Below are 13014 nucleotides of genomic sequence, written 5' to 3' on the forward strand. Positions count from 1 at the left end.
AGCGACTTGATTCTCAGCCCCCGTCGGATGTCCAAAAGCCAAAGGGCCGGTCGGAACGAGAAGGAGGGTGGTAAAGCTGTAGATCGAGGCCCCCGCACCCACCCACCCACCCACCCACCCGTCAGCAACCCCTCCATTGTCATAGGGACCTGTGTCCAGGAAGGTCCGTGTCCAGTTAACAATAATGAAATCTCGGGGGCTGGAGCTATAGCATAGTGGGGAGGGCATTTGCCTTGCACGCAGCCGACCCGGATTCGATTCCCAGCATCCCATAGGGTCCCCTGAGCACCGCCAGGAGTAATTCCTGAGTGCAGAGCCAGGAGGAACCCCTGTGCATTGCCGGGTGTGACCCAAAAAGAAAAAAAAAAATAATGAAATCTCTCTTGAGGACGAGAATGGAAATACAGTCTCTTACCAATGACTCCCGGGGGCTGCAGGGACTGTACATCGGGAAGGGCGTTTGCCTTGCACACGGCCAACCACCCTGGGTTCCATCCCCAGCATCCCATAGGGACCCCTCGAGCACTGCCATGAGCAATTCCTGAGTGCAGAGGCAGGAGGAACCCCTGAGAATCACCGGGTGTGAACCCCCCACCCCCCAAAAAAAATAAAAAAATACAATGTCTTAGATTGTAGAACGGCAGGAATCAGAGATGCAGCTTCGTCATGGGACGTATAGCTGGGGAACCCTCGTGATGGTGCTCAGGGCTGACTCTTGGCTCTGTGCTCAGCAATCACTCCTGGCAATGTTTCGGGATCAAATATGGGGTCCCAGAGATGGCACCCCAGGTCAGCCCCATGGAAGGCAAACACCCTACTTTGTGTACTTGCAGTCTGGCTCCAGTGAACGGGATTTTGTTGCTTTGTGGGTCACACCGGACGATGCTCTCAGGGTTGACTCCTGGCTCTGCACACAGGAATTGCTCCTGGCGGTGCTCGGGGGACCGAACCCGGAACAGCTGTCTGCGGGGCAAATGCCCTACTTGCTGGACTGTTGCTGCAACCCCAACAAAATATCCTTTCAGCCGAAAGAGCCTCGTTCAGAGGCTGGAGCCAGGGCACAGCGGGGAGGGCGTTGGCCTTGCACGCGACCGACCCGGGTTCGATTCCCAGCATCCCCGAGGGTCCCCCGAGCACGGCGGGGAGTGATTCCTGACTGCAGAGCCAAGAGGAACTTCTGAGCATCACCGGGGGTGACCCCCAAACTATCCTTGTTCACAGCTGTGTGGTCAGCATTGAGCACCCCAGCTGACAACAATGATTCCTGGAAGTAGAAAACTTTGAGACTATGATGAAGATAAGGACCAGAATGGGACTAGAGATGTTGATGTACAACCTCCCCGTAATCTCAGGGCCCGCTAGGCTAGGATGGAAACATTGTTTCTCTGTGACTGTTACTGTAACTGACTCTGCTTCCGGCTGTGTAGCTGACTTTGATACTGTTTCCGTGTGGACTAAGTTCATTTGCATATTCTGCCTCTGTGGCTGAATATCATTGGTTAGAACATCAAGCAGCTGAATATCATCGGTTAGAACATCAAGCTAGTTAATAAAAGGGGGCTGAGCAGGACACAGCACAAAAGACCCCTAGACAGTCAGGTGATCCTCCCAGGAAACGTATCTTTCTTTCCCGCATGTCTTAAATGCCTCAGACTGTAAATAAACCTTATTGCAACATTGTTGCAACAAGAGAGTAGAGGACTTGGGAGGCCCAGGAGGAGGCTAGGATGATGGAATTGTGATGATGCGAACTATGACCAAAAAACTATGACTACGATTCTGCCATCAGGGGAGAGATTGGATTTCGCTGGGGAGGAGAGAGGAATAAACTATCTACGGGCCAGCCTGGGTCCAGTTTCTCCATTCCCCATCCTTCATCTGTCCATAGCTGTGGGCCGGCCAGGGGAACGGTTCTCAGCAACCAACTACGTGCTCACGCTTTTTCTGGGGAAACTTACACTAGTGTTTTGAGAGGGCAAATCCACCCACACACCCAAGGTGTCTCCAACGTCAGACATGTTTTGCGGTGACTTGCTCAACTTCATTTTATTTTTTTTATGCCCTCCAGAAATCAAAGAAGGGGCTGGGGTGATAGTACGGCGGGGAGGGCATTTGCCTTGCACATGGCCGACCCGGGTTCAATCCCCAGCATCCCCTAGGGTCCCCCGAGCACCGCCAGGAGTAATTCCTGAGTGCAGAGCCAGGAGTCAGCTCTGAGCATCAGCGGATGTGACCCAAAAAAGCAAAAAAAAAAAAAAAGGAAAGAAAGCCGCATAGTCAAGTGACTGAGAAATAGCTCAGGTCGACTTAACTTAATATGCTCTGGCCTCTTTTCTATTCTGAAAGCCACGCCGCGTTTAGGTACAAAAGAAGCAAGATACTGCAGATACAACGGAAAGGAAGACGGGGAAAATGTATAAAAGGGCACCGACCAAGGGTGTCCAAGAAAAGAAGAAAAAAAACAAACAAGTGTGCATGTTTATGCTGTTTTATTCTTGACAAGAGCTGACTTCATTGCTTGTGTGTAAGTTTATCTCTCGACGATGCAGCAACAACGTATCAAATGGATTTCGAGAACCGCGGTGTGTCCTGGAAATCACAGCCGATCGACTCCAAGACTCCCCGACGGAATGACGGTCCAAGTTGCAATCAAGACAAAGGTCAAATTCCAAAGCCTTCATGAGGAGAACCTGCCACCTGCCACCCAGCTCTGCACCTCTTCGCCCGGGGTGAATGCCACCCTTCAAATCCTCTGAGGTAGGGGTGCTGGAGCGATAGCACAGCGGTTGGGCGTTCGCCTTTCACGCGGCCGACCCCTGTTCGATTCCTACGCCCCTCTCGGAGAGCCCGGCAAGCTCCCGAGAGTCTCCCGCCCGCACGGCAGAGCCTGGCAAGCTCCCCGTGGCGTATTGGATATGCCAACACAGTAACAATAAGTCTCACAATGAGAGACGTTACTGGTGCCCGCTTGAACAAATCGATGAGCAACAGGATGACAGTGACAGTGACATGGATGCTGGAGCAACGGTAGCACAGTGGGGTAGGGTGCTGGCCGACTCAGGTTCCAATCCCTGGCACCCCGGAGCTCTGCCCGGAGTGCTCCCCGAGCACAGAGGCAGGAGTCAGCCCTGAGCACCGCCAGCGAGGTGTGGCCCCCGCACCCAAACCAAGGAGTGAATTCTCTTGAGGAATTACGAAAGACTCCCTGGCGCCTGGTTCTGGAAACGGCTTCCCAGGCCCATCCCAGGGAACGGATCGTGGCTTTCATTCTGCCCTGGGGTTCTCTGTCCCCGATCCATGCCGCTGCACAGATCTCTCGGCAAACGAAGTCGGCCAAGAAGAAGGAGGACTCACAAATGAATTTCAAGTCACAGTGGTGGGGGGCTGGAGCCATAGGACAGCGGGGAGGGCGTTTGCCTTGCACGGGGCCAACCCAGGTTCGATTCCCAGCATCCCATAGGGTCCCCTGAGCACCGCCGGGAGTCATTCGTGAGTGCATGAGCCAGGAGGAACCCCTGTGCATCACCGGGTGGGACCCAAAAAGCAAAATAAAATAAAATAAAATAAAAAAGTAACGGTGGTGGAGAGCTGTAAGGGTGGAGGGATTGGCGTTGAAATATTGAATGCAGACCGTTATTGCGAACAAGTTTATGAAAACAAAATTTAAACATTAATATTAAAAAAAAGAAAGGCGGAGGATATGCACAGGGTAGATGGAGTACTTACTGACAGGCACTGGTGTGGCTGTGCAAGGGTTTAAAGCCGTGACTCTATTACCCTTGGGTCCCCCGTATACGGAGGAGAAGGGAAGAACGTGAGTGGCCGGAGGTTTGGGGGTGAAGTAGACGGACAGATGAGCAGCAACAGGGACAAAGGCACATCCGGGCTGCTCAGTTAAGACGGAGTCGCAGATCCAACCCAGAAAGCCAACCACGCTGCAATCCTGAGGCGCCAACAACCACCACCAAACGTAGACAGGTGCCCGTCGGATAGGGTCCCCCGAGCACCACGGGGAGTGATTCCTGAGTGCAGAGCCAGGAAGGACCCCTGTGCATCGCCGGGGGGTGACCCAAACAGCCAACAAAAATATAATTCTAGGGGCTGGATCAATAGCACAGCGGGGAGGGCGTTTGCCTTGCACGCGGCCGACCCGGGTTCGATTCCCAGCAAACCATATGGTTCCCCTGAGCACCGCCAGGGGTGATTCCTGAGTGCAGAGCCAGGAGGAACCCCTGAGCATCACTGGGTGGGACCCAGAAAGCAAAAAATAAATAAATTAATTAATAAAATTCTACAGCAGAGTTGGCTCGAGCGGCCCTGCTGGGATTTGTCCGCGTCACAGAGACACCGTGAAGCATCTGCCCGCGCTCTACCTCGCCTCTCTCCTCCTCCTGAAAGCTCACAGCCTCCGTGCTGGCATTCCCCCAGGACCCCCCGATACGCTTGCACAATCTCTGACACCAGGCACTGCCCCATCGGAGCCCCGGAAACCAGGTGCCTGCTGGGCACGGCTGGGAGCTCTCTGCGCCTGGCCCCCCCCGCCCCCCGGACCCCTTCAGGCTCCAAACTCAGAGGCACGCGTGACACTCCCTGTGTCGACAAGTGTCTTGAGAAGGATGGAGAGGGAAACTTTGGTGGGGACAAGGGATCTCAGGTGGGGGGGGCACAGCCAGTGACGCTCACAAATCACTCATTGCTCAGGGAGCTGTAGGGACTGAAGATGGGCTTTCTGCAAGACACTGTCCAGGGCAGGCCAGCTCTCTGGCCCCAACCCTCTGCTCTGCCTCCTTCCTCCCTTCCTCCCTCCCACCCTCCCTCCCTCTCTCCCTCCCTCCCTCCTTCCTTCCTTCCTTTCCAGCTCTCTGGCCCCAACCCTCTGCTCTTCCTCCTTCCTCCCTTCCTCCCTTCCTCCCTTCCTCCCACCCTCCCTCCTTCCTTCCTTCCTTTCCAGCTCTCTGGCCCCAACCCTCTGCTCTTCCTCCTTCCTCCCTTCCTCCCTTCCTCCCTTCCTCCCTCCCTCCCTCCCTCCCTCCCTCCTTCCTTCCTTTCCAGCTCTCTGGCCCCAAACACTCTGCTCTTCCTCCCTCCCTCCTTCCTTCTTTCCTCCCTCCTCCCTCCTTCCTCCCTCCTTCCTTCCTTCCTTCTTTCCTTCCTTCCTTCTTTCCTCTCTCCTTCCTTCCTTCCTTCCTTCCTTCCTTCCCAGCTCTCTGGCCCAAAACCCTCTGCTCTTCTTCCTTCCTTCCTTCCTTCCTTCCTTCCTTCCTTCCTTCCTTCCTTCCTTCCTTCCTTCCTTCCTTCCTTTCCAGCTGTCTGGCCCAAAACCCTCTGCTTTCCTTCCTTCCTTCCTTCCTTCCTTCCTTCCTTCCTTCCTTCCTTCCTTTCTTTCTTTCTTCCTTCCTTTCTTTCTTTCTTTCTTTCTTTCCCTCTGCTCTCCTTCTTTCTTTCCTTCTTTATTTCTTCCCTTTCTTTCTGTCTTTCTTTCTTCCCTTTCTTTCTTTCTTCTCTTTCTTTTTTGTCTTTCTTTTTTCCTTCTCTCTTTCCTTCTTTCTCTCTCTTTATTTCTTTCTCTCTTTCTCTCTTTCTTTCTTTCTTTCTTTCTTTCTTTCTTTCTTTCTTTCTTTCTTTCTTTCTTTCTTTCTTTCTCCTCTCATTTTTATTTTCGCCCAGAGATTTCCCCTTATCTCCTGGCAAATCCCAGTACAAATGCGCTGTTCCTGCCCGCACCTTCCCACGCATGCCAGCCTTGAAGGGGTTTTAACCCAGGCTGATTAAATTAAACTAAACAACGAGAAGCCTCAGGAAGACGCACAAGGTCCCCATTTGGCGACGGGGGGGGGGGGGGCATCTGCAAACACACCCTTGGGGTCACGTGCCGTGCTGTGAGCGAGGTGCAGGGGTGGGCTCCAGACGACGGGCTGAGGTGTGCCCCCCTCGGCCCCTCAACCCCACACTAGGCTGGTGACCGTAGTCTCGAGGGAAGAGGGGCGGATCGATTACATGCGTAAGTGCTCCCTGCATGGTGAGCTGCGTCTCGAACTACGCAGAGAACGACGGCAAAGACGGCCCCGGGGGGAAGGAGCAGATGCGAGGGGGCAAGCGTGAGAGACGTCGCCCCCCCCCCCCGGCTGCAGGAAGAAGGACAAAGAAAGCCATGGCGTCACCCCAGACAGGGCAGAGAGCACTGCGTGTGACTCTCACTTCTATTTCTACCGGCAGACGTGGCCCGCACGGAGTCATCACGCCCGGGGAAGGTGACGTCACTTTCTCACCCCGGGATCATCTTCCTCCCGTGCACACGTGCTCCTGACAGGAAAGGGGCCGGGCTCTGCCCCGATGCCTCCCAAGGGGTGGGGGCTGAGGGGAGACACACGGAACTAACTCTCTTTCGGGGAAGGGGACCCAGGCAGAGCTCGGAAATCAACGCGGCGACAAGCAAGAACTCGAAGCCAGGACACCAGCCCTCTCTGGGGAGTGCCTGGAGTCGACACAGAGAACACGGCAGACATGGAAAACTCGCGGCCAAGGATAAACAAATGCTCAGGAATGATTTGTGGGGGCTGGAGCAATAGCACAGCGGGGAGGGCGTTTGCCTTGCACGCGGCCAACCCGGGTTCGATTCCCAGCATCCCATAGGGTCCCCCGAGCACTGTTAGGAGTAATTCCTGAGTGTACAGCCAGGAGTAACCCCTGTGCATCACCAGGTGTGACCCAAAAAGAAAAAAACAAAGAATAAACAGATGCTCAAGAATGATTTGTGGAGGCTGGAGCAATAGCACAGCGGGGAGGGCGTTTGCCTTGCACGCGGCCAACCCTGGTTCGATTCCCAGCATCCCATAGGGTCCCCCGAGCACTGCCAGGAGTACTTCCTGAGTGTACAGCCAGGAGTAACCCGTGTGCATCGCTGGGTGGGACCCAAAAAGAAAAAAATAATAATAATTATCTGTCTCTGTGGCCCTAGAGGGGAGAACTCAATCTGATCCAATCAACCGAGAAATGATGTTCACAGACAGTACGTGGGTCGTCTGCAAGCCTAGAATTAGTGGTTGGTTGAACCAGAGACAGGGCTAAATGGCTCTACATTTTTGTTCACGGTTTTGGGTTCTAGAGTTGTCTTTTCACACCCCCCCCTGCAATATACTATAACACGCGTTTTCTTAAATTTAGTTAAAGGGAAATTAGGGGCAGGGCTACGAATCTGAGTCATGAAATAGCCCCATTACGTGGACTCACAACCACAGATCACGAATAGCATTGCACTTTGAGGCCGGAGCAATAGGATGGCAGGGAGGGCGTGTTTGCCTTGCATGAGGCCGGCCCGGTTCGATCCCTGGCATCCCATAGGGTTTCCAGAGCACTGGCAGGAGTAATTCCTGAGTGCAGAGCCAGGAGGAACCCCTGAACGTTGCCAGGTGTGACCCAAAATGTAAAAAAAGGAAAGGAAATTAAAAGAAAAGAAAAGGAAAGAAAAGAAAGGAAAAGGAAAGGAAAGGAAAGGAAAGGAAAGGAAAGGAAAGGAAAGGAAAGGAAAGGAAAGGAAAGGAAAGGAAAGGAAAGGGAAAAAAGGAAAAAAGGAAAAGAAAAAAGAAAAGAAAAGGAAAGGAAAAAAGGAAAAGAGAAAAGAAAAGAAAAGAAAAGAAAAGAAAAGAAAAGAAAAGAAAAGAAAAGAAAAGAAAAGAAAAGAAAAGAAAAAAGAAAAGGAGGGGAGGGGAGGGGAGGGGAGGGGAGAAGAGGGGAGCGGAGGGGAGGAGAGGGTGGCAAGGACTGTGGCAGGCCCAGCAGGAAGGCGGCTCTGCCAACCCAGACGTCCAGCATGCGGCTCCCTTATATCCTGGGCACCACACCGGCTGGACACGCCCAAAGCCCAAGGCCACTTCTTTTTATTTTTTTAATTTTTTAAAATTTTACTGAATCACCGTGAGATAGTTACCAGCTTTCCTGTTTGGGTTACAATCTCACAATGATCCAACACCCATCCCTCCACCAGGGCACATTCCCCACCACCAATATCCCAGGTATATACCTCCCTTTCCCACCCTCCCCCTGCCTCCATGGCAGACAATATTCCCCAGACTCTCTCTCTGCTTTGGGGCATCATGGCTTGCAACACAGACACTGAGAGGTCATCATGTTGGGTCCATTATCTACTTTCGGCATCTCCCATCCCGACTGGTTCCTCCAGCCGTCATTTTCTCAGTGATCCCTTCTCTATTCCATCTGCCAAAGCCACTTCTTAAATCACCGGAGAGGGGCCGGAGGGATAGCACAGCGGGGAGGGCGTTTGCCTTGCACACGGCCGACCCGGGTTCGATTCCCAGCATCCCATAGGGCCCCCCTGAGCACCGCCAGGAGTGATTCCTGAGTGCAGAGCCAGGAGGGATCCCTGTGCATCGCTGGGTGTGACCCAAAAAGAAAAACAATAAATAAATAAATAAATAAATAAATTTAAAAATTTATTTATTAAATAAATATATTTATATATAAAAAAAATTTATTTATTAAATTTTTAAAAAAATCACCGGAGAGGACCACGTTGCCTGCTTCCCGATTCGCACCACTATGGTGTGTTAGCTGCTCGGCCCTGGGGTGGGGCGGGGGGCGGAGAAGCTCTACGAGCGCACGCACCCAACAGCAGTCTCGGCGACCTTCGTCCCCCACACTTACCATGACGCTCTCGTGCTACGGGGATGTCTCTACGAACGCCTCCAGGGAGAGCGGCTGGACGGCTTTGCCATGTCAGCACATTTCCCCCTGCCAAGAGGACAGAGAGAGGATGGGGCGTCAGTCAGAGACGCTGCTCCCCGCGGTGTCCACACCCCGGGCCCTTCTCCCTTCCCTTCCCACGACGGTCAAGGCTAGCTGGGAGCAGTGGGGTCCCGGAATCCTCCAGCTCGTGGCCCCCGCGTTCCCACCCATCCAAGACCCTCGTCGAAACAGGACACGTCTCCCCCACACTGGACACTGGACACTGTTCAACCGCCTTGTCCACACGCCATCAAAGGACTCGGCATCTGCTCAGTGTCTGCAGAAGTTTGTCACTGAGTGCGCCGTGTGTCTCTCTCTGAACCTGCTGGCTTACAGGAAGACATGAACTTTGCACAGAAACATTTTTAAAAGGTTCCTCGTGGGGGCCGGAGCAATAGTGCAGCGAGGAGGGCATCTGCCTGGCATGCAGCCGACCCGGGTTCTATTCCCGGCATCCCATAGGGTCCCCTGAGCACTGCCAGGACTGATTCCTGAGTGCAGAGCCAGGAGTCAGCCCTGTGCATCGCTGGGTGGGACCCAAAAAGCCAAAAAATTCTTTTAAAAAAATGTGCCCATGTCATCTGTGGAATATAAAGTCGCAGAGTGGGAGACTAACACCCAAGAGTCGTCGAGATCAGGACCAGGAGGTCTGCCCCACGGCTTGGAAACTGGCCTCCCATGCTGGGGGAAAAGGCAGCTGAGACAGAGAAGGGAGCACCAAGTAGAGGATGTCGGGAGGACCCATTCGGGTTGGAAGATGTGAGCTGAAAGTAGACTAGAGACCGAACACGAAGGCCACTCAATACCTCTATTGCAAACCACAACACCCAACAGGAGAGAGAACAAAGGGGAATGCCCTGCCGCAGAGGCAGGGTGGGGTGGTGGGGGATGGGGTGGGGGTGGTGGGAGGGATACTGGGAGCATTGGTGGAGGAGAATGGGCACAGGTGGAGGGATGGGTAAACGGTCACTGTGTGAGTGAAATGCAAACACAGAAGTTCATAAGTTTGTAACTGTACCTCACATTGATTCACTAATAATTTTTTTTTAATTTTTAAAATAAATTAAAAATTAAACCATGTCCCCGTGGCCGTGTGTCTGAACGGCTCTGAAGGAAGCAGGGGTCAGCCTAGGTCTGTCATCGTTCAGAACTACAGCCCGGTTCACACCTCGGACGCTTCACATTCGACTCTGTCAGCACGTAAGCAATGATACGAGGAGGAAAAGGGGTTACCCCGCTGCCCCCCGTGAGACGGGTGTCCTAATAGCGCATGCCCTGCAGGGTCACACTGCAGCCTGAGCAGGCAGGAAGGCAGCATCCGCCAGGCCGTGGGCATCTGGGATTTAGTCAGTGCTCAGAATCCACTGGCTGTGCAATTGAAATTTCTATATATATATATATTTTTTGCTTTTTGGGTCCCATCCTGCGATGCCCAGGGGTTCCCCCTGGCTCTGCACTCAAGAATCACTCCTGGCAGTGCTCAGGGGACCCTATGGGATGCTGGGAATCGAACCCGGGTCAGCCACACGCAAGGCAAACGCCCTCCCCGCTGTGCTATCGCTCCAGCCCCCACAACTGAAATTTCTAAGCAGGCTTAGGAGACACTGGATGGAGTGGTCAAGGCCGGGGCCTTGCGGCTAAGGAGCCCGTGGATCATGGTGTGTTGGGCAGGGATCGTCCTGCTTTAAGTCCTCGACTACTCTTCACGCCCCACATGCCGGTCTTGGGTTTTGAAAATTTCCTCAGTAGCGTTGTGTCAAAGGTATTTGTAAAAACAAACTTCAGAGGAGAGAATGGGGTGGGGGGGTGGGGGGAGCCTGTCTTCCCAAGGACAATTCCAAGTTCCTTCCGAGTAACTTGTCTGCCTTCTTAATCTGGGAGGGGTTCAGGACTACCAAAACCGGCTTGGCAATTTGAAACAGTGATGCTTGTGCGTGAAGCCAGGTAGCTGGTGAGCCCCAGGGCAGAGGAGCAACCGTGACTCAAAAGGTCACCACCAACACCAACACCACCACCAACATTATCGGCTCCAATACCATCAACACCAATACCAACATTGCCACCACAACACTATCAACATCACCACCATCATCACCAACACCATCATCATCACCATCAACATCACCAACAACATCATCATCACCATCAACATCATCATCACCATCACCAACACCTTCCCATCACCACCATCACCATCAACACAAATACCACCACCACCACCACCATCACCTTCACCACCATCATCACCACCACCACTATCACCATTACCATCACCACCATCAGCATTATCACCATCACCACCATAATCACCAACACCACCACCATCACCACCATCATCACCATCACCACCATCATCACCATCATCACCATCACCACCACCACTACCATAATCACAACACCACCATCACCATCATCACCAAAACCATCATCACCACCATCACCACCATCATCACCAACACCATCATCATCACCAACAACATCATCATCACCATCAACATCATCATCACCATCACCAACACCTTCCCATCACCACCATCACCATCAACACAAATACCACCACCACCACCATCACCTTCACCACCATCATCACCACCACCACTATCACCATTACCATCACCACCATCAGCATTATCACCATCACCACCAACACCACCACCATCACCACCATCATCACCATCACCACCACCACTACCATAATCACAACACCACCATCACCATCATCACCAAAACCATCATCACCACCATCACCACCATCATCACCAACACCATCATCATCACCATCAGCAACACCATCACCACCATCACCATCACTACCATCACCACCATCATCACCATCACCATCATGACCAATATCACCAACACCATCATCACCAACACCATCACCACCAGCACCACCAGCACCATCTCCAACACCACACTCTGATACCATCTCCATCAACCTTGGCCCATCTTTTCTCTCCCCACTTCAGCATCTCCTCAGCTACCATCCCCCTTCTCCAACACCAACTCCAAGTCCCCCACGACCACCTCCAGCCTCTCAAGGACCAACACACCAATACCGACAGCCCCTACAATCCGCACCATTACCCACACACCTTGCACACCTCCAACCTCAACCAGCTCCTCCTCCTCGACTTGTGTTTTTAGATTACAAATGTATTTCCTATTCCTGTCCCAGGATCACTGTCAGAGCTGGCCCAGCCGACAGGCATTCAGACAGCGAAACCGACAATGTGCTGAGTTCTACTTTTATGATTCTTGGCTGCCCTGTTGGTGAGCATAAGGTAGAGTTAAAGGCCAGACATGGCCCAAAATCGAACCAAGAAAGGAACAAGTGAGTAGCACAGCACCCATTAGGAAAAATGAACCCAGAGAGCAAGTGAGAGAGAGAGAGAGAGAGGAGGAGGGAAGGAAGGAAGGAAGGAAGGAAGGAAGGAAGGAAGGAAGGAAGGAAGGAAGGAAGGAAGGAAGGAAGGAAGGAAGGAAGGAAGGAAGGAGGGAGGAAGAAATGGAGGGAGGCAGGCGGGAAGGAAGGAAGGAAGGAAGGAAGGAAGGAAGGAAGGAAGGAAGGAAGGAAGGAAGGAAGGAAGGATGAACGAAGGGAGGGAGGCAGGCGGGAAGGAAGGAAGGAAGGAAGGAAGGAAGGAAGGAAGGAAGGAAGGAAGGAAGGAAGGGAAAAAGGAAGGAAGGAAAGAAGGGGAAAAGGAAGGAAGGAAGGAAGGAAGGGAAAAAGGAAGGAAGGAAAGAAGGAGAAAAGGAAGGAAGGAAGGATGGAAGGAAGGATGGAAGGAAGGAAGGAAGGAAGGAAGGAAGGAAGGAAGGAAGGAAGGAAGGAAGGAAGGAAGGAAGGAAGGAAGGGAGGGAGGGAGGGAGGGAGGGAGGGAGGGAGGAAGGAAGGGGGGAGGGAGGGAGCAGGAGGGAGGGAACGAAGGAAGGAAAGAAGGAAGGAAGGAAGGGAGGAAGGAAGGAAGGAAGGAAGGAAGGAAGGAAGGAAGGAAGGAAGGAAGGAAGGAAGGAAGGAAGGGAAAAAGGAAGGAAGGAAGGGAAAAAGGAAGGAAGGAAGGAAGGAAGGAAGGAAGGAAGGAAGGAAGGAAGGAAGGAAGGAAGGAAGGGGAAAAGGAAGGAAGGAAGGAAGGGAAGGAAGGAAGGAAGGAAGGAAGGAAGGAAGGAAGGAAGGAAGGAAGGAAGGAAGGAAGGAAGGAAGGAAGAGAGGAAGGAAGAGAGGAAGGAAGAGAGGAAGGTAGGAACGAGGATGGGAAGGAAGGAAGGAAG

At 52.8% G+C, this 13014-nt stretch overlaps 1 protein-coding gene across 3 annotated transcripts in view; it reads right to left on the minus strand.

Annotated features, from left to right (window-relative positions):
* LOC101543272 (neuroligin-4, X-linked-like) overlaps positions 1 to 13014 on the minus strand; it is a 209680-nt gene that overhangs the window by 166839 nt on the left and 29827 nt on the right. For all 3 annotated transcript variants that reach the window (XM_055123616.1, XM_055123617.1, XM_055123618.1), the window contains exon 3: positions 8662 to 8748. The gene's annotated coding sequence lies outside the window, so the exon portion shown is untranslated. The remainder of the gene's footprint in view (positions 1 to 8661; positions 8749 to 13014) is intronic.

Source organism: Sorex araneus, assembly GCF_027595985.1.
Source record: "Sorex araneus isolate mSorAra2 chromosome X unlocalized genomic scaffold, mSorAra2.pri SUPER_X_unloc_3, whole genome shotgun sequence".
NCBI classification, from domain to species: Eukaryota; Metazoa; Chordata; class Mammalia; order Eulipotyphla; family Soricidae; genus Sorex; species Sorex araneus.